Source organism: Rattus norvegicus, chromosome 1 (genome assembly GCF_021556685.1).
Source record: "Rattus norvegicus strain SHRSP/BbbUtx chromosome 1, alternate assembly SHRSP_T2T, whole genome shotgun sequence".
NCBI classification, from domain to species: Eukaryota; Metazoa; Chordata; class Mammalia; order Rodentia; family Muridae; genus Rattus; species Rattus norvegicus.
The window spans coordinates 18,108,725-18,133,576 of NC_141534.1; the positions used below are offsets into that span (position 1 = coordinate 18,108,725).

General features: G+C 40.4%; 1 protein-coding gene and 1 long non-coding RNA gene across 25 annotated transcripts in view; one reads left to right on the forward strand and one right to left on the reverse strand.

The window, feature by feature from the left end:
- The window catches only part of Ptprk (protein tyrosine phosphatase, receptor type, K), a 499,334-nt gene that overhangs the window by 137,291 nt on the left and 337,191 nt on the right, over positions 1–24,852 (reverse strand).
- LOC120098805 (uncharacterized) lies at positions 1,033–24,626 on the forward strand. Its single transcript, XR_015649143.1, has 9 exons — positions 1,033–1,116; positions 9,677–9,750; positions 11,647–11,753; positions 12,202–12,315; positions 12,606–12,760; positions 18,515–18,591; positions 23,037–23,345; positions 23,723–24,223; positions 24,407–24,626. It is a non-coding gene; the product is annotated as an uncharacterized LOC120098805 (long non-coding RNA).

The window sequence follows — 24,852 nt, forward strand, 5'->3', positions numbered from 1 at the left end:
CTAGTTCCAAAGGCTTATGCATCTCCATGGCACAATTTAAACATATACTCAGGTAACAGTGAGTGGCAGAGGGCTGAAATGTATAGATAGGCAGATGCCGCAGGGAAATCAGTTTACGAGGGAAGCTAGATTATAAAAAAGAAATTAGCAAGTAATTACCTCCTCTTAATAATAACCATTTAAAATGAATCAAAACAGTAAAGGCAAATCTCATACTAAAGTAGGAAATCTTTATATACTCCTTTTTTAATCAAACGGGTATGCTAATACACGTCTTAAATCAACTTTGAAAGTTGATATAGTAGACTTTGAATAAAGTGTATAGTAGATTCTGAAATACGATATGAATAAGATATGCTTTATTACTAGTGTTCAACTTAGAATTAAAAGTCTGAAAGTCGACACACACATGCTCTAATATTGAATAAATCACATTTTAAGGTATATCTTTTCTAAGATGGAGATTTTCTATACAATGTTTTTTAAATATAACACATGTACATGGGCACACGTGGGTGTGTGCATGTGTGTGTGTACATGTGTGTTTGTGTTCAGAGGACAAACTTGGGAGATTCCTCAGGGGTCATAGGTCATAGTTCACACGGTAACTCACAGGTCTTCGGCTCACAGCACATAGCACTAGAGTCACACATGGATGGCTCACCACACTGAGTTTTTGATGTGCAATGTGGGGACTGAACTCAGGTCATCACACTACAGTGGCAAAGCACTGCCCACGCCAGTTTTCCTGCGTACTCTTATTAACATAGACGTGTGGTAGCCCTAGCAGCTTTTTAAAGTTGCAAAACCAGGACAGAAGAGCAGCATGCTTGTTGTGGATTTTGTTAATTGCTTGTATTATGCTAATTGGGTTCCCGAAATTAACGGGAATTAACACATCTACATGTAGGATGCTAAGGGTCCCTGCCCCCCAGTTGGTTTTGATAAAATTTGGTAAATAAAGTTGCTGGAAGCCAATGGTTGGGCAGGAAGACAGAGGCAGGACTTTTAGGATTCCTGAGCAAAGAATGCAGGAGGAGGAAGGCACCATGCCAGAAAGGGAGAAGGTCCAGGCTTGAGAAGTGTAGGACGCAGAGACAGAGAGACTCTCGACATGTAAGAGACGGGGATCTGGGCTCAGGGGGGCTGCAGGCCTGCGTCTGGGGCAGCAAAGATGGATTTTAGTAATAATAACTCAGGAGTATGGGAGGGGGAGGCATCAGCAACCTGGGAGTCGAGGGGTGGCCCAGACATTGAGCCTTTTAAGGTATATTAAAATAGAAGGGTGTGTGTGTGTGTGTGTGTGTGTGTGTGTGTGTGTGTGTGTGTGTGTCTGTGTGTGTGTCTGTGTGTGTGTGTCTGTGTGTGTCTGTGTGTGTGTGTCTGTGTGTCTGTGTTTGTGTGTGTGTGTGTCTGTGTGTGTGTGTGTGTGTGTGTGTGTGTGTGTGTGTCTGTGTGTCTTTCCTTGGAGAATCCAGATCACTGGGGCAGGTAGCAAGGAAAGTGCACCACCACTGGGAGTTCAGAGCAGATTCACCAACCACAGCAACACATACTTTCTCAAGAACAACCCCTGCACTTTACCCTGGAGCTTCACTCCAACCACCGGGACATCGGGACATTCTTACACAACGGTAATGACAAAGTATTTCTCTAAAATACTCTTGTAACAAACTGCATGTTTCACAACCAAAGGAAAGTACCAGACAGGTGCCTGGTCAGTCAATCATGTCCAAGCAAAGAAGAAAGAATTCAAAGCTTGATTCAAAGTGGATCTGGCTGTTCTTCCTAAGCCTGTCCATGGAGTCCACACTATTAAAAGTAAACTTGCCAACTTGAGTGTGAGATGCGGGTAAGAGCACAGTCATAGAACTGGAGTGTTTGATATCAAGCAGCCCTCTGATTGGCTGGGTGAACACTATCAACAACAGAAACATTTCTGAGTCACAGTTCATTTGGCTCACAGATAATGGTACACAATTAACAACAGGATGTCGGGAGATGATTATAAGGAATTATCTTAAAAAAAATTGAAGTTCATCTTTACTAAAATTCTGGTGCTGGCTTTTTAAGTGCTTATGTTTGATGAGCAGAATTCTAGACCTAAGGAGGGATGACATCATGGCGGAAGGCACTCCAGAAAGAAATACAGGTCTTCAGAGTATAATAAGTATGGAAAATAATCAATAGTAATCGAATGAAACAAACAGATTAGGCAATCCCGGTGCAAGGAGCCTGACGTTTATTGTTCTACAGACTTGCAAACTTGAAAACAGTTTCAAATTATTAAGGCTGGTTATGCTAGCTGAAGCAATTTATAAACATTAACGTTTTAAAAGCTACTGTGTATAAATTCTGCAGCTGTCTAGATTTTTATCTCCTTAAGATAATTTATTATATCCTTTCCATTTACTTTCTTATCTAGTTTTCAGTAATTAAGAAATTACCACTGTGTTACCTCATTGTTTACTTTCATAACCACTGTGTCATTTTGTCTCAAGTAAACATGGAGCTTTAAGAGTTATTGGGCGCAAATGTTAATCAAGTACTTGGAAAGCAGAGGCAGGAGGATTCCAGTCAGAAGGGCAATCGGAGATACCCAGCAAGTTCCTGGCCTGTCTGGATTACACGGAAAGTTCTAGTCTTAAACAAGCAAACACCAAAACAAAAATAAAATAAAATCACCTCTACCAATTGTCTTTGTATTATTAACATAAAAGTATGTGAGGGTCAAAAATTCAGAATTAACTTTTTTGAAATTTAATTTTCCAGTGGATAGACTTTCAGCTATATTGTTAATTTCTTTGAAAAATAGCATGGTGATAACAGTTAGATTTCCTTAACATATAGTAGGTCTTCCAAACTGTCAGTGCTCCAGAAAAGAATCTGTTCCTTCAACATTCACTAATAAAATGTGCAAACAAGCGCTATCATAAAACACTCTTAACCAAAGCTATCTGTACTCTTCAGTTTTATATGTGTTTCTCATACTACAGTTTAGACTTAATTCTACTTGGGAAGGATGGTTACATTTGCTTCTTCTACAAAACCCCTTTCAGATCTAGGGTTTTGATTTCACATTTCTCTCTTACTATCAAGAGGTATGTGAACCTATTATATTATGCTTAAAAGATATGGTATGGGATTACAAATTTGTCTTTTTATTTATAAAACAGCTCACAGATTAGAAATTGAGTTATTTTCATCCTAAAGCAAGAAAACACAGGGATATCAACCACCTTGCAAATTAGTATTATTAGTATTATTCATTTTGGAAACAGCAAAAACAAACAACAAAAAGGGATCAAAGATATAGTGTATGTCCATGGCAAGTGTCAAGTTTTAAAAATTATTCAATGACTGTGTGTATGCGGGTGAGAGTGTGTGTACATGAGAGTGCACACGCACACATTCACACGGTTTGCTCAGAATCGAATTCAGAACCTCAGACATAGGAGGAACGCACACTACACCGAGCTACATTCCCAGTTGTATTTAATAGAAATGGACAATTACACTCAAATTCTTGAACCAATGACTGCACTTATAAAGTGGCAATATGTGGCCATATATGATCTTATGCATGCTTATGGGAAATTTATTTCTTGATTATTCCACTATCAAGAGAGAATAATGTCATGCCTTCAACACGAGAAAGCATCAGGTTTACTCAAAAAAAATTAGAAACAAATCAGTTTAGTTTTTTACAGTGTATTTCAAGACAATGAAATGCACTCGATCATTACCATAGCGAATATAATGTTAAAGAAAAATTACAGCATGTTTTGGTAAAGTGACATTTACATTACTTAAAATAGTTCCTACAAGTGAAAAAAATACTACATTAAACATTTAGCCTTTTATTATCCTGTCTCTGTGTACCAGTACATAATACAAATGCCTTGGAAACTTGGGTGTCTTAAAGTATATTTTTAAATAATAAACTAATCAATAGAAGGTTTTAATCCTCAGATTTAGGGGAGAAACAATCCATCCTCTCTTGTTTATGTAGTACTAACAGAGGGAAAAAAATCCGAAGGAAGTTTAAAAGAGAGTATAGGAAGCTGAACGGTAGCCTAGGTTCAGAATCCCAGGGCTTAAAAGGAAGGCTGCATGAGGGGGACCCCACAAGCTCAAAAGTATGAGGCCACCCTGGTCAGCACACTTAGACTTCCATCTCAAGATGGAGGAAAAGGGAGGGGGGAGAAGAGAAGAGGGGGAGAGAGAGGGAGGCTGAGGGAGAGGGCAGGATATAGGCTTGTATAAATCAATGGTTAAGTATTTAGAATTATAACTTTTTTCTAGAATAAAATACCCGAGAAACAGTCACACTTGTGTAAAAGCTTTAGAAATAGCTTTGGTTAAACAAACTCAAGCATTTTAAAGTACAACTTAAAGAAAGTAAAGGTCTCTCTGTCTCTGTCTCTCTCTGTCTCTGTCACTGTCTCTCTGTCTGTCTGTATGTGTGTGTGTGTGTGTGTGAGTCTGTGTGTGTGTGTGTATTTGTGTGTGTGTGTGTGTGTGTGTGTGGGTGTATTAGGCCACACTCAGAGCAGAGGAATGCTCAAATTCAGATTCAGACATGGCGGTTAATCACAGTGGGGAGGACTTTCCTTTTCCTGTTTTAATTGAAATAGTGTAAGTAGTAGTTAACATTTCCTCACTGAAAGTTTCAACCTAATTCAAATGTTATGTGAAAGGACCAAACACTGATATCCACCCTCAAACGAAAATAAACTAAAACTGTCTGCATGACCTAATGTGAAAGTGTGTAAACATTAGACTATCTAGATATTTCAAAGAACTTTTTGTCAAAAAGAGTTGGAGGTAAAAATAGTAACAAATTCTTGTAATTATATTCTATTATGATCTTCTTAAGGCTATGAAAAACTTAACTACAAACTCAGAAAAAAAATTTTTTAGAAAGTGGTCTAAAAGTACTGCTTTGCATATGAAACTCAGGTAATTAAAAAAAAAAAAAAAAAACCTCAAAGGAATACGTCCTAACAGCTGCTACCTTTTCCATAAATGATTGCCTGTTTGGACTTTGTACCTTGCAAATGCTGAGTGAATTTTAAATGTCTTTTAATGTGCAGTATTTTCCCACCCAAGCAATCAATGTGAAGATTACTCCACACCTGCTCGCCCATTTAAGTTTCACTTTTTGTGAACTTAGCATTAGACTCCAAGAACTGAATTTAGCTTTCTGGTTTATGTCTTTTAAAAAAAAAAAAAAGGAGCCAATAGGGTGTTTGCTAATTTGTGACCATCCGTCATTTAACTGTGTCTCTTAGTGCCCAGAGATGTCTCATTCTAGGATCCAGGGTGGTTAACACCTGTAAGGTAATTATATCTACCAAATGCTCTTGGCCAGAACTGTGAATATGTAATTGCTCTTGCCATCTGTTAATTGTTCTATCTGAATCACTTACTTCATCAGACACATCTATTTCACATCTCCCCATTTGTAATGGCTCCTGGAAATGGTTCACTTTCTCACAGTGTGGTTTAACCAATCTTTCCATTATTAAGTCTCAATTTTTAAACCCTTGGGAAAGACAGAGATCAAATTGATAGAAATGCATGCGTGTGTTTGAGGGGTAGAGTGGTTGGATGGTTATACCTAAGGGAGAGTAACCTGAATAAGAAAGTATAAGGGGATTGGAAACTGTTAAAGGGAGAGTGGAAGGTTAGATAATGGAGACTTTACCTGACATCCTAAAACTAAAGAAGCTTTAGTGATCTGTGTCAGGGCATCCTCCTAGCTAAGACTGACAAATCTTCACACCAAGAAGCTGACAGGGCTTGATGTAAACGTCCTCTCCCGTGTCTACAGATTGGGCATGTCTGAGATGAAGTTTGCTGTAAACATTATTAATTAGCATAGATTTGGAATTCGACAGCTACTGAACTTTAGGCAAGTCTGTTTAGTCTCGGTGCCATGGCTACAAAGAGAGCATCAGCAAAATAAAATAAAAACTAAAAGAACGCTTTTACCAGTGAATAATATGGCATGTGGATAATGCGAATTCTCATCGTAGCCATTATTAGGGAAGTTGTAGTGCTTGGTAGGTCGCCTGTATGCCCATTCGCACTACAAACGGGTGTATTTTGGGGTATGCGTCCTTGGCCACACCCACAGGAGCACGTCGGTATCTTAGACCTATGACCTGTTAGCCTGTTAGATATGGTTTGAACAGCTGCCTTGCCACCCAGTAGGTCGCAAAGTCTGCTACATGAACTCAGGCTTTAGTTGAATAATTTCCTTTGCAGAGGCAATTAGAAATTAAGGATAACAGAAAGGCATCTTATAAGTTTGCTTGTGTCATCTGGGAAAGGGTGACAGTCACTTAACATGTGGAAAGCAGAACGTGGAGAAAGCAGAAAGCAGAGGTGTAGACAGAGGTGTGTTCCAGTGGTGTATTTGAAAGTTTAAAAAAAAAATTAAGGAAAGGCTTAAGTCACCAAAAACTAGGAAGGAAAAGAAGGCTTAGCCTCTATAGAAGTTTGCAGGCTACAGGGATTTCTGGCCATCAGAATGGCGTGGGAATAGACTGTCATTTGGACGAAGTTAGGACTGGCAATATCTACACTGGCCCAAGAGGTCCACACCACTGAATGTCCGAGCAATAGCATTACAATATAAACAAATCATAAAACTAAATCACAAAACCATGAAGATTTACAGAAACATTTCAGATGGTCCCACAGTACCCACTTATATCAGAGTAGTGTTCTGTTGTGAATATTGTTAAAATTAAAGAGCGTCGTGATACATTACCAAATGCCTTATTACGCAGTGTCACCTTTCTTTGCCTTCATTCCTTCTTTGTCTCCCTTGCTTCTGGGATATAAACTGTACTGAAATGTAGTTTCTTGATAGTTTGGGGAACTCTCACAAGCCACCTTGTAGAGTGTCACTGCAACAGGCTTTCCCTGGTGTTTTCCCCACAATTAGTCTTACTGTGACTACCATTACCACATATTACCATTGCTTTATTATCTTATAAAACCTCTCCGGTGTGTCTCTTATACCAATACTAATCTCTCGTCATCAAATCCAAGTCAGCCATTGACCTCTTCCAACTGGAACTGCTAATTCTATACGTCAACCCGGAAGGATGTTTGTAGTTGGTGTCTTGGCACCAACTGGTGAAGCCGGAGTGATACAGTGTCCTTCTTGGTGTTGCTATCGCTCAGTCAATTGAAAAAATGGGCCTCGAGGACAGAAGAAGTCTCCAGCGTGCAGGAAGGACTCTTCAGATATCAGTTGAACAGTGGCTGCTCAGGGGTCTAGGAATTGTGAATTCTTGTCCCTTCCCTGGTGTCTACAAAGTGGTGACTTGCCAGACTCCAAATGCAGCAAGCTAATTCTTTACAGCAAATCTTCTCCTCGGTATAGACACATCCCACTGGTTCTCGCCCTGCCCCCAACTGCAATCCTAACACAGTGCACTCCTAATTTTGCCTTGAAGATTTTTTTTCCCTACTAGAACTATACCTGTAATTTCATGCTAGGTTCTTCACACTAAAAGTTCTTATGTCTGTCTGATTTTTATTTCTTCCATCAACGAGTGGCACACTGCATTCATGAGAAGTACCACCCCGACCCCTGAAAAGACAAGCACTTAATGCCTTAGATGCAGTTTTGTGCTTTCAGGTTTCAGTTACCCCCAGTCAACTAAGACATTAATGTACTCAATGAAACACACTGTCCCACAGCTTTAAATTTCATTGCATTTTGAATAGCATGACAAAAATTACAACCTGTCCAGCTATTCCTGGGACATAAACCATCCCTCCACCCAGAATTCCTATGGTGTATAAACCATCCCTCCATCCAGAATTCCTATGGTGTATAAACCATCCCTCCATCCAGAATTCCTATGGTGTATAAACCATCCCTCCATCCAGAATTCCCATGGCGTCTACAGTGCTATCTGCTACCCATAGCACTGTGGCCATAGCCTAGTAACACGAGAATAATGTCTTCCAAGTCTAAGGGTAGCAATCCTGGTGATTTTATTATGGTATGTAACTACAACTGTTCGATTGCCAGTGTGGTTCATCTGTGATTAATCTATAAATTAATGAATAAAGGTTGCACAGAAAGGGTTTGGCTCTATGAGTAGTGCAAGTATTTGTTAGAGATTGGGGTTCGGGACACCTGCGGATAAGGGGGAGACTACTGGGTCAGAATTTATTCACTCAGTAACTGAAAGATACCGTGATTGCGTGTGGTCTGGGGTGATTACATTTACGGCTGGTATAAAGTTTGCTTTGATCCGGATTGGCTGGAAGGGGATGAAATTGCCGGGCCATGTGGTATAGCTGCATTGGTGTAAACCAGTGCCAATCACTTGGCTCAATTGGTGTGATCCTAGTTTGCATTCTCTAATGCATTATGCTGCTAACTTTACTCTTTGTCTCATGTTACTCTCTTTGACACCTTGAGCTTTTTAGATATTCTTCATATCAGAGAGTGGAAGCCAGCCAGCTCGCTTTCTTCCTTTAGTACTATGTTAGCTAGTCTCAAGCCTTTACTATAAAACTTTTAGAGTCGGTTTATTGACATCAACGAATAATTTTGATTGAATTAAATTTGGTTGAATTAATTTTGATTAATTAGAAACTGATACTACAGAAGTTTTTATTTACACAAGTACTTTTTTATTTCATTAGTACTGTATGATTTCTTCATAAAGAAACTGTACTGGATTTATATCTAAGCATATATATATATATATATATACATATATATATATGTATTTGTGTGTGTGTGTGCATGTGCGTGCGCGTGCAATTAACAGATCAAACTATCCACAATCGTAATATTGTTTTAAACTTTCTGAGCATTTTGTGTATGACACTATGAATTTCACTGCTGGTTTCAGGAGTTCTGGAAGAGTCATCATGGAAATTATGGCATCTATTGATTAAAAACACCTTCCTTTGCATTCTTTTAAACTATTTCTTTTTGCTGCTGGTTTTGTTTGTTTGTTTGTTTGCTTTTTGACTATTTATCATCAGAAGTCAGGGACTGTCTGTATAATCACACAGTACTGGAAACTAGACATCTAAAGCCAAGACGCTGGCAGGGTCGGGTCTCTCTAGGACTGCAATGTAGAAACTGTCCCTTGCCGATCTCCTATACTGCTGGCCATCTCTGATGTTCCATCAATTGAATTAACGCTGCTTCAAGTTGTGTCTCCTCCCACGTGATTATTTCATTCTGAATCTTCACTTGCTTTATATGGACACTATTGACTTCAAATCTGGGCTAACCTCATAACTTACTTATATCTCAACTATACCCAGTAGATACCACTTTAAAATAAAAATCACAATCATGAGCACCAGGGTTATGACTTAAGCCTACCTACTAAACACATTACATGCATCATCTGTAGAATACCAGTCAATAACTTAATAGCGTTAACCCTTCTAATCTTGGTCTTAACAACTATGAAAGGAAACTAGAATTACCTTAGTATTTGGTTAGGTTGTAGAGGATGGAGTGGTTAACTTAGTTGATCAGAGTTATACAGAGAAACCAATTATGAGCACACTAGGGCTGCAGTGCCAGTAACCACAGGGTCTCACACCTATCGCTTGCCCTGTTCAACACATTTTCAGTGAGAGATAACGTCCTGCTATTTGCACGTCTCAATTCCAGCAGTGCCTCGGAGGGTGTCTTGGTAGAAATCAGAGCTCACAGTGATGACGCACGCTACAGGTGGACTAGTAAAGGTAAGATGGCTGCTCTTGGTTTCCTAAGAGCTTGAGGTGCATCATTAAGTTGTTTATTTGAGAACCATGCAAAGCAAAGATCTGCAGACAGAAAAGAATCAGGCCATAGATTACTGAGATGGGTGCAAACAGACCAATATAGAGGAGCAATGAAAAAAAGAGCTAGCTCTTCGAAAGAGATCCAAAGCCTTTATGCAAAGTAACCAAGAGAAACGCATCACCTAAATTAATAAAATTAGAGAAGAAATAAGAGACATTATAGTGCATACTAACTAAAGTTACAGAATCATTAGAATACACATTGAAAACCTATATATCAATCAATTAGGAAAGGAGATGAATGGCTCATTTGCTGATTTTGGTGCTGAAGAGACCATGATTAGAAAAATATCTCTAACACAACACGTGTGCTATGTTGTCTACTGGAACACTGTACTGAATGGTGTATGTAGCACCACTTCAAAACGGTACCCAGTAATGCTTTTCAGTTTATTCCAGCCAGATCAGGAACTGCCAGTTAGCACAGAAAGAACAGTACTAAAACCCTTAGTCATTAAGCATGAAAGTAACATTTTCTAGTTATTGTACCCTCAGCTTAATAAAAGATTATCCTTGAATGGCCAAAAGTTATTAATTATGGTTTTCAATAACATATTATCTATCTGAATTAGAATTTTCCTGATACCGTAAAAACTAAATAAACAGCAGAAATAAAATGGACTCTGAAGCAGAAAGACATCAGTTGTCATCTGAAGTCAGTATAAACACCTTTGTTTTTATCAAAATACCTGGTTAACTTGGGTTGCTTTACAAATGTTTGTAAGCTTGTATTAACTATAGATTAATGTATTTGTTAAGTTTCTGCAAAGAACTCATATTTTTATTGAGAAGTTTTTTCTTTGCATAATACATCCTGATTACAATTTCCCTTTCCTCTACTCCTCCCACTTCCTCCCCTCCTCCTTTCCCATCTGGACCACACCCATCTGTCATCGGAAACCAAATGGGCTTCTAGGGGATAACAGCAAAATAGAATTTAATAAGAGAAAACAAAATTGGGCAAGGTAAAACAGAAAGAAAAAAGATTAAGAGAAGGGGCAAGAATCAGAGCCCACTCCTTCTCACATCCACGAGTCACATAAAGTAACTCATTTCTAAAACGTGGCTGTCAGTATTAAAGAATCACTAAAACTATATGGGGCAGGGTGCTGACCGAAGTCACTAGTCTGACTAGTGAGACAAGTGATATGGTCACTACTCGTCATTCCACCAAATTTTAGACATACTCTCGGCTGCTTTAGGCACTATGCTTCAGCTTGGAAGCATCTCTTCCCATCACTTAGGGTTCGGCCAACATCCTTCACAATGGAAACATCCAGAATTCCAGCGCCTCCATTAGACTCCAGAAGCACTCGGAATCGACACCATATCCACTCTCCTCAGAAATGCACATCTTTCTGCATGGCGGCACAGTGCCCAAAGGAGAGGACATATGCACTCACAAGACACAGGTGAAACTGTGTAACACTTGTGCTTCACCTACACTAAGGATGTAGGGCAGGGATTACACAAAGATACCAGAAAAAAGAGAGCCAAGTTGATGCAAATTGCTAAGATGTAGCAGAAATAGTCATCGCTTGATCTTAGCCAAAAGGCTGAGAATCGACAGCAGAAATGTTCAAAAGGACGTTTTCAGTTGAATGTGAAGAAGTTGTATTATGCTCATACTGGTTTTTCAGAGGTAGCCCAGCATAACTTTCTGATATTGGAGCTATTTTAAAGGCAAGGTAATTTGCATGTTAATAGACTATCCCTTATCAATGTGAGGCTCCGGTGTAGACAGAGAGAAGGACTGCTACACAAGGAACGCAAATAATGCGACATGTATTCCCATAGTGCTGCCTAGCAAAGATGTCCGATGAGTTTTCTGTAAAATGACTAAATGGAACCAGTTGAGATCCGATCATTGCAGCATACTGCGACCTGACCCTCAGTTTGCAGAGGTAAGACCATCTTGATTTAGTCCGTCTTCTTTCTTGTTCTGAAAATCACGTATTTGCATCGCCTAGATGTTTCCCTCCATTTACTTAAGTGGGTTTGTGCTGATATCCTGCCATTACCCTTCTCCACATTAATACCCCCGTGGAGTGTTTTCTCAGTTGACACCTTGACACTTGTCATGGTCTGCCATCACAGCACGGCTGTTAGGGCCTGACATACGTGGAGAATTTTCCTTACTAACTTGGCTCATTCAAAACCTACTATCTAGCTTTCCTGAAGCTGAATCTATTGATGTTATGAAACACTGATACTTTGTTTTTTAATTTGATTCGGGACTAGTTTTGGTCATGAGGAATTAAGGAATCATATACGGCAAGCTGAAGTTTTTGTGTTTCTTTCTTTTGGGGGTGACAAGTCATATCAAAGACACTTTCTGCTCTCTATTAACAGGAAAAGTTATGCAGCCAAAGCTCACCAGATTGAGCTGAGGAGAACAGGAAGTACCAGCACATTCTTGGAATAGAGAAGAAAATGCAAAGTTTTAAAGGAAACCAACTTGTACACGTAAGAGTATAAACACAATGCTTTATAGAACACTCACAAGTTGAACATCATTACCTCCAGAACAACACCAAGCTGATTGTATTTAGAAAAAAATTGAGGTGCTACACTTCTTCAGCACATCCTGACTCCCATTCTTATTACACAGCCTGAGGTGTGATCATGTCTTTATGTAACTTTAATCTTGCTTACACTTTAGGGGGTGGGGTGTGCCAAGAAGAACAATGGTGCATTCCGCTCTATCTTTGATGTCTAAAGACTTTGAGAGTGACGTCTGTTAATGTCCCCTTCAGACAATGACCTTTCCGGATCTGAATCTGCAGCTCTGCTGCCAGTGTCCGGCAGGAAGCTAGAAGAGCACAGTGAGAACTGTGAGTGGCGTATCTTCTCCAGGCGTAGTGTATTTTCCAATCACAACACTGCAGAAACCAGTTCCTAAGATTACGAGGTAAGGTATGCCCATGGGAGTGTTGTTTGTTCTGCTTTATTCTTGCTATAATTTCTGTTTTGTATTTTGTATCCTCATAGCATCTTTACCATCAAGTTTATTTCAATGCAAACATCACAGACTCTTGAAGGTTATATTCTCAGCAATAAATAAATAAACACTATCGGCAAGCCATGCCTTTTATTACCATGACATACATGAGAGTCAGAACACATTCACATGTCTTGTCTCTGAGCGTGGCCCCACTAACTGCTACATACCCCCACCCAGAACATTGCCCATGTTTATCCCACACTTCTCCCAAGCATGTCTCGGCATGGCTTTCCCTGACTGTCTATTAAAGTCATGCAATTTACACACCTATACATGAACTCAATACAATCCGACCATAACAGGGGAAAGACCAGGGTGTTATTTCAAATTACCACATTCAGTGAGTTAAAAAAGTCTACTGCCAGAGCAATTCATTTACCAAATGTACGGCCAACTTGGGAAATGCATGGTCAGGCAATGAACTACTTTTCCACAGAGGATGGTGCTGGTATGGGAATGGCAAGATTTCACCTTTGGACAGAGTTGATAGGAACATTCAAACAACTGAATAAATTATAATCTTTAGAAGGAAGTCAACTCTGAAAGCTGTGGCCTGGTGGTCAACTTTTGCTCACAGAATCACATGAGCCTTACTGCATGAGTGAGCCGTGTTTGCCTTAGGCCATAATTTCTCTCCATCCTAAGTCTTGTGAGATTAAAAATGCCTACTTTTTCTTCTATTTCCCAGATGGTTTGTGCTCTTGTCCAAGCTTTTTCTTTTTTTTTCCCTCTTCCATTTTAAGTGGACAGAGCCAAGGGAAAGGTGATCCACAGTAAAGAAAAATCAATCCCTAAAGAAGCGTCACTGAGATAATAGACCACGGACTGCACAGGACAGAGCATTGGACTCATAACTCAAGTCCCTGTGAGACGAAGGGGCGACTGCACTGTAGATGTTTTCCAGATCTCAACAGGGTTCTGCTCAAAAAACTTGTCCCTGGTAGCAAAACATGGGTGACAGGGTGAGATCTGAGGCAAAGAGGAAGAGTCTAATCAATATAAAAATAAGAGTCCTTAAGGGCAGCCACATCACACGAGAGACCGTCACCTAGAATTCTCTAGTCTACTCCATGTGGGATGACAGGTTAATTAACTATTATTCAACAGCAAAATTAGTTCAGTGTTGCTCCCAGGCAGGAGCCATCTCAGAACATAACAGAAATTCATCTCTCGCTGGGGTCTGGCTGAAATTCTTACAGTGCTACTCAGCTAGAAATAAAACCAGGATGCCTGGCTGAGTAAAATGCCTTCCTTTAAATCAAGTAGTGTTAATGGGGGTTTGTTTGTTTGTTTGTTTTCGTTGCTTGGTTGTTGTTTTTTCTGTTTGTTTGTTTAAGTCAAACAAACCCTGGGTTGAGCTTTAAGATATCGATGACCCTGTTTAAGGAACCCTGGCTACTTCTCCAAGCACGAGTTTCTTTCCTATCTTAACTACCACCAAATGAGAGGCAACGGTAATGCTCTGTATCAAGAAGCAAATGTGCCTCGGCCCATCGGCAGGGCTGTTTGCAAGCCTCTCCCTTGCTGTGGAAGGAACACAGCTTGGTGATTTGTGCGTGAACAATTTAAATGAATTAATCCCATTGATGAACGAGAAAAATGATGTGTTCAAGGCTCAAATCAATTTTTCAGACAAATAATTATAAACTATTGTACAGCTCAGAACTCTACCGTAATTAGGGGAATAAAATAAAATGCATACTAAAAACGCAGCAGAAGATAATGCATCACAAATTATGGGCTGTGATCTCAGAGCAAGGACATGCCACGGGGGACAGTCGCTCCCCTGATTCCTGTGTTTCATCTCTGGAGAAGGTTGCTTCTGCTGAGCTCTAATGTGGTTATTATTGCAATCACATTAATGTACCACAACCATGTGAACAAAATACGGAAGTATTTGTTAAATTTACTATATACTTTATTGAAATCCCAAATCCAAGATTCTATCTTTTCTCATTCTCAAAAAAAAAAAAAAGAGAGAAAGAAAGAAAGAAAGAAAGAAAGAAAGAAAGAAAGAAAATCACTACCTCCTAAGAAACTGGGCTTTCTGTGTGTCTGTGCAGCTCATAAAAGAGCAAACTATAGCAGAACTTTTCTGCCATCTTCCATGAACTTCTAATCGGCCTTGACAGCACACACACATTAAAAAGTGGACTGGATTTTTTCACCAGTATTATTTGAACACTTATTGACAGCATCCTCCATATCAGTAAAGGAGTACATCTCTATAGAAAGATACTCAAAAGATACAGAAATTAAGGCGTCTACTCATACCACACAATTACACAATAAGATAACGTAGGGGTTGGGGATTTGGCTCAGCGGTAGAGCGCTTGCCTAGCAAGCACAAGGCCCTGGGTTCGGTCCCCAGCTCCGAAAAGAAAAAAAAAGAAAAAAGAAAAAAAAAAAAGATAATGTGACACATTCCTCATAAGGAATTACACACGTAATAAACAGAAACCGTAGATCACGCATTTAATCCTACCACTGGAGGAGGCAGAGGCAGGAGAATTCAAGGCTTAAGGTCAACCCTGGATAGACAGAGAAACCATGTCTCAAATATCAAACCAAAGCGTAACAAAAGAAAAGGGAAACAAAAAAGAAACATCCTTGAAATTAAGGGTTAGGAATGGAGTGGGAAGGTCAATTGTACAATGCTTGCTTGCTTAGCATGAAGGAGGCCACTGGCTCAACTTGCAGCACACCAAAGAATTAAATAATGAAAAAATTAAAGGAAAAAAGGAAAACAAAAGAGGAGTAAGGTTTGAAGAGAGAGGTCGGCAGTGAAAATTTCCAGCACCAAATCAGGGTCTCACAACAGTTCTTATCCCACTTCCAAGGATTCTGACACCCTCTCTTGGCCTCCTAGGGTACATCAGACAGATACGTGGCACACATACATGCAGGCTTAACACAGAGAGACATACATGCAGGCTGAACACACATAACCATAAAATAACTAACTTTAAAGGCAACAGGAAAATAATGGTTGAAAATTGTATTGATCTAGGGGCATTTGAGTGGGTAGAATGTACTACTACCTATTTCAAATTAGAAGGACAATGTTTTGCATAAATGTTTTGTTTGTGTCTCTTTGGCACATGTCTTCTGATCTTTTTGGTTCTGTGACCAGGTACCTTAAAAGAAGCAACCTATTTCAGCTCAAGGATCTGGGAACTCAACCAATTCTGTTCAGAAAGGCACTCCACAGGGAGGCTGTAGGCTCATTTTTAGGAACAGGAAGCAAACAGAGGGAAGGAGGTGTAGCTGGCTTCCTTTCTGATTCAGGACTGGGTGACAGCCCTTGGAATGTAGCCATCCAAATTCAGGATGAATCTTTGCCCTCAGTTAATCCTGTTCGAGACAAATCTCACATACACACATCCTAAGGGTGCTTCACTCATTCCCAAAGCACTTCTTAATCAGGAAGATAATCACGGTTAACCTCCTCAGTTCTCACTGAATAATCATCTCATTTGAGATGGGCAAAAAGAATAGTGTGATTTGCAAAATGCCATCAGTCAGCAGTTTGTGAAGGATTCTTCTAGCTTTACAATTTGAATTGCTTTAATGGTTGAAGAAGCAGTAGGAACACCAAATGTGTCCCCACTTCTGTAGAAGTGTAGAAAACCTCGGTATTTTTCATTTGCATGAACAAAATTTTTAGATTTATTTTCTTTCTTTCTTTTTTTTTTTTTTTTTGACTTAGAATTTTTCTGGTGTGATTGCATTAAACTGGATGTGATGTGCTCATGACTGGTGAGCAGCAGTATCAATAAGCTATCATTTGTAGACTTCTTTGGCAGAATAAAAGAGATGAGATTTACATGTTGACACCTTCACCCCATGTACCTCCAAGTGCTGTATAGTGACCACCCCATTCATTTTGCTATTGGGAAGAATATCTTCTTGGCTAGTTGCTATAGCCTGTGTCCCTTGTAGTCATAGTAACACTTAAATTTTCATATGATGAGGCATTGAAAAGAACATAAAGTCATAAAGAAGCACCCTCCCTCTTCAATATTAGCAAAATTAGGAAAGAGACGAGGAGCTGTAGGTCTGCGTTTTTGCCCTTTTATCCCAATGCTATGTGAGAATGCAGAATTTATCCCTACCTGGAACTCAACAAGAAGACCCCATGAATATATTTGGATGGATATAGGTAGTTTTTTTTCCATACCACATTCATTTACATTTTTGCATCTCAAAAACAGGTCAGAATTGTCTTACCTCTTCTCCTCCAATTAACTCCTGGTCTTCTGTATTTCCATTTGACATGCTAAACAATTTCACTTTTCTATTTAGAGCATAGTTTTTTTTTTTTTTTTTTGACCAACCACCTGGAAGTCCAGCAGACCAGATATTTGGTCTCTCAAGCGGAAGCAATGCCTTTCAAAGCTTTTATTTGATTATTAGACTGGCAGAGTGATGGAGGGAAACACAGGGTGTTATGCACGGGGAAATGACAGACATCAAGTAATCACAGGAGTGCTTTTCCTGCACAGAGTTCTTACTCTTCATCATTCAAATCATGTGGGAGGTGCAAAAGAAACGATGAGTCCCCCAAGAGACTTCAATCAAATGGAGTTAGAGGGGGTTGGCCTGGCCTGTTAAGCAATACAAGCGGCTGATATCCACCAGTGAAATTTCCGGGAAAGGATAAATAGTGTGAGCTAGAACATTACAGAGTGAATAGCATGAGGTCAGGGAGAGCGGAGGATGGGCCCAGAGGTGGCTTAGACTTTCACAAGATAATGAGCAATGGGAGCTAAAACAGCTAGAGAACAGCGACTTGGTGGAGAACCCAACACTGGACGAAGATTTGGACGTCCTGAAAGCAGAGGGCCTTGGCAAGTTTTAAGTACAGGATTAATCAATGTTAAAAACGGTGTGGGCCAAATGCCTTTCTAATGTTGTATAAATTTCTTTCCTAGAAAAATCTCAGAAAGGTAAGAAGGCCGGTTACTTTTTAATGTCAACTTGACACAACCTACACACATCCTTTGGAGGGAAATGACTTAGTAAAATTGGCTGTAAACAAGAAGTCTGGCATTTTCTTAATTAATGATTGATGGGGGGGTGGTGCTAGTGTACAGCTCACTGTGAGTAGGGTACACTATTGGGATGGGTTGTATAAGAAAGAAAGAATAGGAAAGGAAAGGAAGGAAAGAAGGAAGGAAGGAAGGAAGGAGGGAGGGAGAGGAAGGAGGGAAGAAGGGAAGGAAGGAGGAGAAGAAGAAGAGGAGGAGGAGGAGGAGGAAGAGGAGGAGGAAGAAGAAGAAGGAGAAGAGGAGGAGGAGAAGAAGAAGAGGAGGAGGAAGAGGAAGAGGAAGAGGAAGAAGAAGAGGAGGAGGAGGAAGAAGAAGAAGAGAAGAAGAGGAGGAGGAGAAGAAGAGGAGGAGGAGGGAGAGGAAGAGGAAGAAGAGGAGGAGGAGGGAGAAGAAGAGAAGAGGAGGAGGAGGAGGAAGAAGGAGAAGAGAAGAGGAGGAGGAGGAAGAGAAAGAGGAAGAGGAAGAGGAAGAGGGAGAGGAAGAAGAAGAGGGAGAGGAAGAAGAAGAGGAGGAGGAAGAAAAGCAAGCAGGCAGGCACGAAGGCAGGTAGGCTAGGAAAGTCCTGAGCATCAAATCAATAAACAACACTCATCTATGACCTCTGCATCAGTTCTTCCCTTCAGGTTCCTGTCCTGCTTGAATTTCTGTCCTGACTTCTTTGGAGATGATGGACGACCGCCTGAAAATGTAAGTAAAATAAACTATTTCCTCCCATGTGCTTTCTGTTAGAGCATTTCATCATAATAGAAACCATGGCAGGGGTAAGAGGCTAAGAGAGAAAAGAGGAGTTGAGCGCACCATTAGTGGAGCCCCGTGGGCCAGGCTCGAGTGATCCTAACAGTAGATGAGAAGGGAGAGTGTGGAGAGCCTGTAACCAGTCGTAGAGCGTTTGCCTAGCATGCCGGAAGCTCTGGGTCGCATTTCCAGTATTACAGAAAGCAGATCTGGTGGCTCGTGCCGTGCCTACAACCCCAGGACTGTGGAGGAAAACAAGTGAGTGGCTTAGAAGTCTGACATTTGAAGTTGTAACTAACTACACACACCCGGAGTTCAAACATCACCTGAGGTACAAGAGACTTTGTCTCAAAAAAAAAAAAGAAAAAGAAAATTCGTAAATTAAAATCTCCTCTCCACACATTCACTAGCATAACAATGAGTGGAATACAAGTTTTTGCTAAAAAATCTGCAATTCAGATCAAAGTTAGTAATCTTGAAATGTGTAACTTTGAGATGATCTTCTAAAGGATCAGGGTCCTTTTAAGTGGCAAATTCTAATGAGAGAGTGAATCTTCCCAATTTCCCTTCTCCTACCTTTCTTTATCCTAATGGGTAGACCATATTAAATCCCCATGTATTTTTAGCGATGGTTTGTGATGATTGCTCTCAACCAGAAAATCAATGTCCAGGTCTAAGTAAAATTCAGGCTACCAAATAAAGTGTTATCTGGGTGGGCTCTATTCTAGTTCTTCAACCCAACTCCTAATCAGGATAGGGTACTTTGGATGTCTCCAGTATTGTTTTTAAGCATGGATTCACTGACAATGACTCGTTAAAAATTCAAATGAGAGCTGATCATGGCAGCTCAGACCTAGAATTCCAGCACTCAAGAGGCTGAGACAGGATGGTTGCCATAAGTTTGATTCTAGCCTGAGGTACACAGTGAGTTCTAGGCTAGACTGAGCTATGAAGAGAGATTTTTATACCAGAAAGAAAGGGGGGGGGGAGGAAGCAGGGAAAGGAAAAGAAAGGAAGGGAGGGAGGGAACAAGGAAAGAAGGGAGAGAGGGAGGGAGGAAGAAAGGAAATTTAAAAATTTAAGCTGAGAGAGCTTAAAGCACAATGACCACAAATACTGTGACCAGTTGTACTACTCTGAAACTGTCGTTCCTTTTCAGTAATAGAGGAAATCAAGGGCTCAATTCATGATCTAAATGATACTAACTGCTCGGGTATACAAACTCATTTAATGTCCCTGGCCGTATTAGATTGACATATAGGGCTCACAATGTATGTAAAAATGTCAATTTACATTGAAGACAGCCCATCTTTCATATAACTTTGAAGAAGAAAGCTAAATATAAGGTTTTAGTGAAACAACTGAGAGCATATTAAAGTCCTATTGGAAGAGATATCATTTCTGTAGGAAGGCTTTGAAATTGGTAGGAGGAGAAAAATGTGTGCCAATGTTTTTGTAATTTAATTGTAAACTTAATCTTTAAAGCAAGTCTGTCAAAGTAATGCTTGCCACTGCTCAAACATAATATGAATGGACACTGTAGCTTACAGTTCAAGTGCTAATTTCAACTACTGTCGAGATTTTTGGAAAGCCTGATGCTTACCAGGAAATTGATTTTAATTCATCAACCATTGACTCATACACTTTTACAGTAGCTGCTTTTTAAAAATAAAACACAGTAGTCATTTCTTCAAGAAACACATTTTCAGTACATATTATTGGCACATATTGTCGTGCTTCTTCAGAGAAAGCAATATGTTTTATATGCTATGACAAAGAGGTATCTGTTATAAATTGCCCTGGGAAAAATACTTACATTTTCAAATACTTCCTTAAGGGTTACAAGGAACACAGCAAAATACACCAAGAGGTGAGACATGTGTGAAGAGAATTTACATGTTTTAGTCTTAATCAGTCTAGTTTAGTTTTAGCATATGCCATAGGAAAATAAAACAAAATAAAAACAGCCAGGAGTGCTGGTTCACGCCTATAAACCCAGACCCTGTGGTCAAGACAAACCCTGTAAGTTTCAGGCAAGCCTGGGCTAAGGAGCAAAACCCTACTCTGACTTCTCCCCATCCCACACCTAAAATATCCACAGAGATTTCAGGGACCAAGATGCAAAGGATGTTTGCAATACGGCTATTCCAACAGCACAAGAATTATCTAGCAATATGGCTATACAGGCAGAACACAGACAGATCTGTCTTGCTGCCCATACACCAAATTTACTATGTGTCAACTCACCTGTTTTCAAATGACTCCTGATGGGTTAAGTCAATTTGTTAGCAAAAGCATTTGCTATTTATTCATTTCTTTAAATGAAATTTTATTATCTCACTTTGGCCTTAATCTCTAAAACTTTCTTCGGTTTTATGAGTTAAAGTGAGTTTATAATCTGCTTATTACTCAATTTTATACAGAAGGCAAAAACCAAACAGTGAAATAGTCGTGTGCTCTGGCCTTCCTTCAGTTTTGGAAGGAAGTTCATTCTGACAAGAAAATGGTATAGTGCCTTTTTCAAATCAAGGTAAACTTTCTTAACTAAAAAAAAACCACTTTTTTCTTGCTACTGCAAAAGCTACTCATACCGTTGTTCCTTTAAGACGTGGGAAAAAGAGTGCACAGTAAAACTCATGTATGCACTTAAAATACACTTTATCAATGCAGGCATTGGTACCAATATGCCTATTAATATACAGATGCATAGGGACATACATAGACACACATGCATACTTATAAAACCCACGTAGCACAATGCATCCATTGGAAATGATGAGCCTGGACTTACGCTCTGTTCTCTAGTTATCACCTAGAACCAGAGAGCGGTAGTCGGTCGGAACATGAGTTCAGCAAGCAGCACAAATATATTCACCTCACTTTAAAATTCAGGTTGAGAAGCCTGCAAAGAACGGATAAGCTGTCTGGTGGAGGACAAAGTCTACCAAGGCCTTAAGACCTTGACTAGAGTGTTACACTTAACCAACTAAAAGAAATTCATATCACGTTAGGTGCACAAATCTGTCACGTCTTTCACATAGGTCAGACAAGCATTGGAGGCACACAAGAAATTCTGAATATAAAAAATGTAAATCCTTCAATGGTTACACGTATATTGCTATCATAGAGGTGGCTTACCAATGTAGGTACGTATCACTCACAGGTGAAAATAATCAGGGAAAAAATTAAGTGTCTATTATTTTTATACAACAGTGAACTCAAGAAACTTAGAATAAGCAATATCCTTTCTCAATAAGAAGGAGTTCAACTTTCGTGAGGTATGAGTGTTCTCTTTACACAGTACTTCATCATCTGAGTGTCCTGGCAAAAGCAGGTTCTAGATGCAAACAAAGACCCCTGAGGGTCTCATGGTGTAACCATCAAACTACATCCGGAGCAGAATGAAGTCAAATGTAACCCCACGCATGCATGGTAACAATATCTTAAACTGCTTTAATGTGAGTCTCAAAGGTTTGGAAATTTCAAATGTAAAACATTCTTTTAATTCTCAGACAGTTTTACAATTAAGAAACATTGAAAAAAAACCCGGAAAATTCAGTACACTTTTTAAAGTGTTTCTGCTCCCTACCTCCTCATCTGATAAGGACCCAGGGGAAAACAGAAGCCCTGTGCCAGGTTTCCTGGAACTTGGAGCCATTGCTCTAGTTTTGGTTTTATTTTTCCAATGATGGTCTGCTGACACTGTCCCCTTTCATTCTTAAACAAAGAATTCTCAACTGTAAATCCCCTGCCTCCTCTTCCCAGACAGAGGGGGCCCAAATCAGAACCAGAAAAACCTGCTACTGAGCCAGCAGCCAGTTCCCCCTCTGTTCTCATTCTTTCAGCAATGTGATTCCTCATCAGGGACTCCCCTTCAAGTTCCTTTTCCTTTGGATACATAGTAATAACTAAAACCAACTCAAGAAAAAGTGAGGGCTGGGGCTCCATGTTGCTTGTGATAACATACACAAGGCACTAGGTTGTGTCTTTACCACCTCCAACAAAATAGGAGGGAGAGAGAGAAGAGAGGGAGAGAGGGAAGAAAGGAGGAAGTTAGAAAGCAAAGAGGGGAGGAGGGGAGGGAGGGAGGGAGGGAGGGAGGGAGGGAGGGAGGGAGGGAGGGAAACTGTTAAAAAACAAAATCCTTCTCATTAACCTGCACAGAATGTCCCTTGCATGTGTCTTGTAGGTACATGTAAATGTCCCTTCCAAAGCTAGCTGTGCCTCTAGATTCCCCTGCTCTAATGTGACTCTCTGTGGTATAATGAGGCTCTTAGTGTTTTATGACATTAGCGAAATGATGTGACCTCTTTGCAATCTGCTGAATCACCACTAATTGCATGTCAAAAATGCCAACAAGACCTGAGCTCTCACTGCCTTCCTGTTTGCTCCTCTAGGTGTGTGGTCTCTGTTGTCCTCATCTCATGGGTCTCTGAGGTCACCTACCTTCGTGCTGGCCACTGTGCATCACACCATCAAGTCTGCCTACTCCGCTAAGCCCCAAACGCACCGCTGGAACTCCGTCTGTATGCTCTCAATTCTTTTCTCTCTTGATGCTTTGTTTAAGGACCCTCGAGTCCCTGTTAAATCCTGTCTTACAGCTTGACAGTAATGAAGGATGTGAGGGTAACCAAATACAATGACAACAACAAATGACAACTCGATGAGAACCTTCCTAGATGCTCGCTCTTGACTAAAACCCAGAGGTACGGATCATCACAGCCAGCCTTACCACTCCCTCGATCCCCTAACCCCCACCGGGTTTCACGTCTCTCTCCTCACATTTCTTGTGTGTCCAACTCTCACTTGTTCAGGTTAGTTCTTTCTAGAATCATAGGAGAACATAATCCTTTGTTCTACTGCAGCAGGTTGAATTTAGGTCTTGCCTCTCCTAAGCCACCCCACAGCTCCTTTCTCTAACAGGGGTCTGCAGCCTGGATCTCCTCGAGCTGCAGCATGCCTCCTGCCATCTAGAGTAAACGTACTCTTTATAAAATACAAGGAAAAGAAATGGTTAAATAACAGCAAGACTTTAACATACTAAAACCACGTAAGTACTTCAAATTACTATGGCCTCTCCCAGGGCCCCTCTTATGTTCCTGGACATCAGTGATGAATGAACAGCCCGGTGGCACATGGTGAGAAGCAAGCTGCAGTGTGATTCCTGCCCACATGAGACCCGGATCCAGCCACTTGCTGCTGCTCACTTGTCCTCTGGAGTGTTCCACAGTGGCTCTCTCCTAACGTCTCTCCTAACGTCTCTCCTAACGTCTTCCACCCCAGTCCCACTCTCTATGCCGCTGTCTCTCAGGACAATCCTCCCATCGCTCTGCATCTGGTCCCCAGGATTATTCTTCACCACAGTGTGGACAATTAATTCCTTTGGCATTCTTATCTAACTATTACTTACAGTTTTTCTCTCCACCTCATCTGAGGACTGTGAGGACGGTGGCTTTGTTTCCTTACTACCCAGTTCCCGAGGGTCAGATGAGAACATTGCTTCACGTAAGAAAAACAGAAACGAAAACTGACTGAGGTGACCTAGCCCACAGTTATCAGGAGGCTCTGCGGGAGGGTAGTGATGGTAAGCGGCACCTCTAAGGCATTTCATAAACACGGAAACATGACTTTGGTCACATCCACAAATGCATGACGCTTTTCTGCCATGGACACAAAAACGAAGGGTGCAACATCTGTCTCTCAGGACAGCAATGTTGTGAAGACAGGGCTACAATATTTTTTAAAGCTTCATTCATTTTTATTTCAGGATTTTGAGTGTTCATCTGAAAATATATAAATGCACCATGGGCATGCTGGTACCCACAGAGGCCAGAAGAGTGCCCTGGAGGCCCCGGACTAGAATTACAGATGGTTGGGAACTGTAATGTGGGTGCTGGGAATTGAACCCAGAACCTCTGCCTCATCCGCTGAGCCGTGGATCCAGCTCCAAATGTGCTCTTCAAAATAAAGTTAACTTCCTAACAGTCATACAGTGACATGCGTTTCCATAATATTCTAAGGGTGAAATGAGAAAGAACATGATTTTATATGAGGAAATTCCTCACAAGGCAAGAATGTAGTATGAACACGTAGACGTTCAGGACAGCAGTGAATTTATACAATTACCCTGGTAAGTATTTGTTAAGAGGGTAGGACTTCCTTTAGTGATGTATCACACACAGGACAGTGAAGGACAGAGGCATGGCACACAGG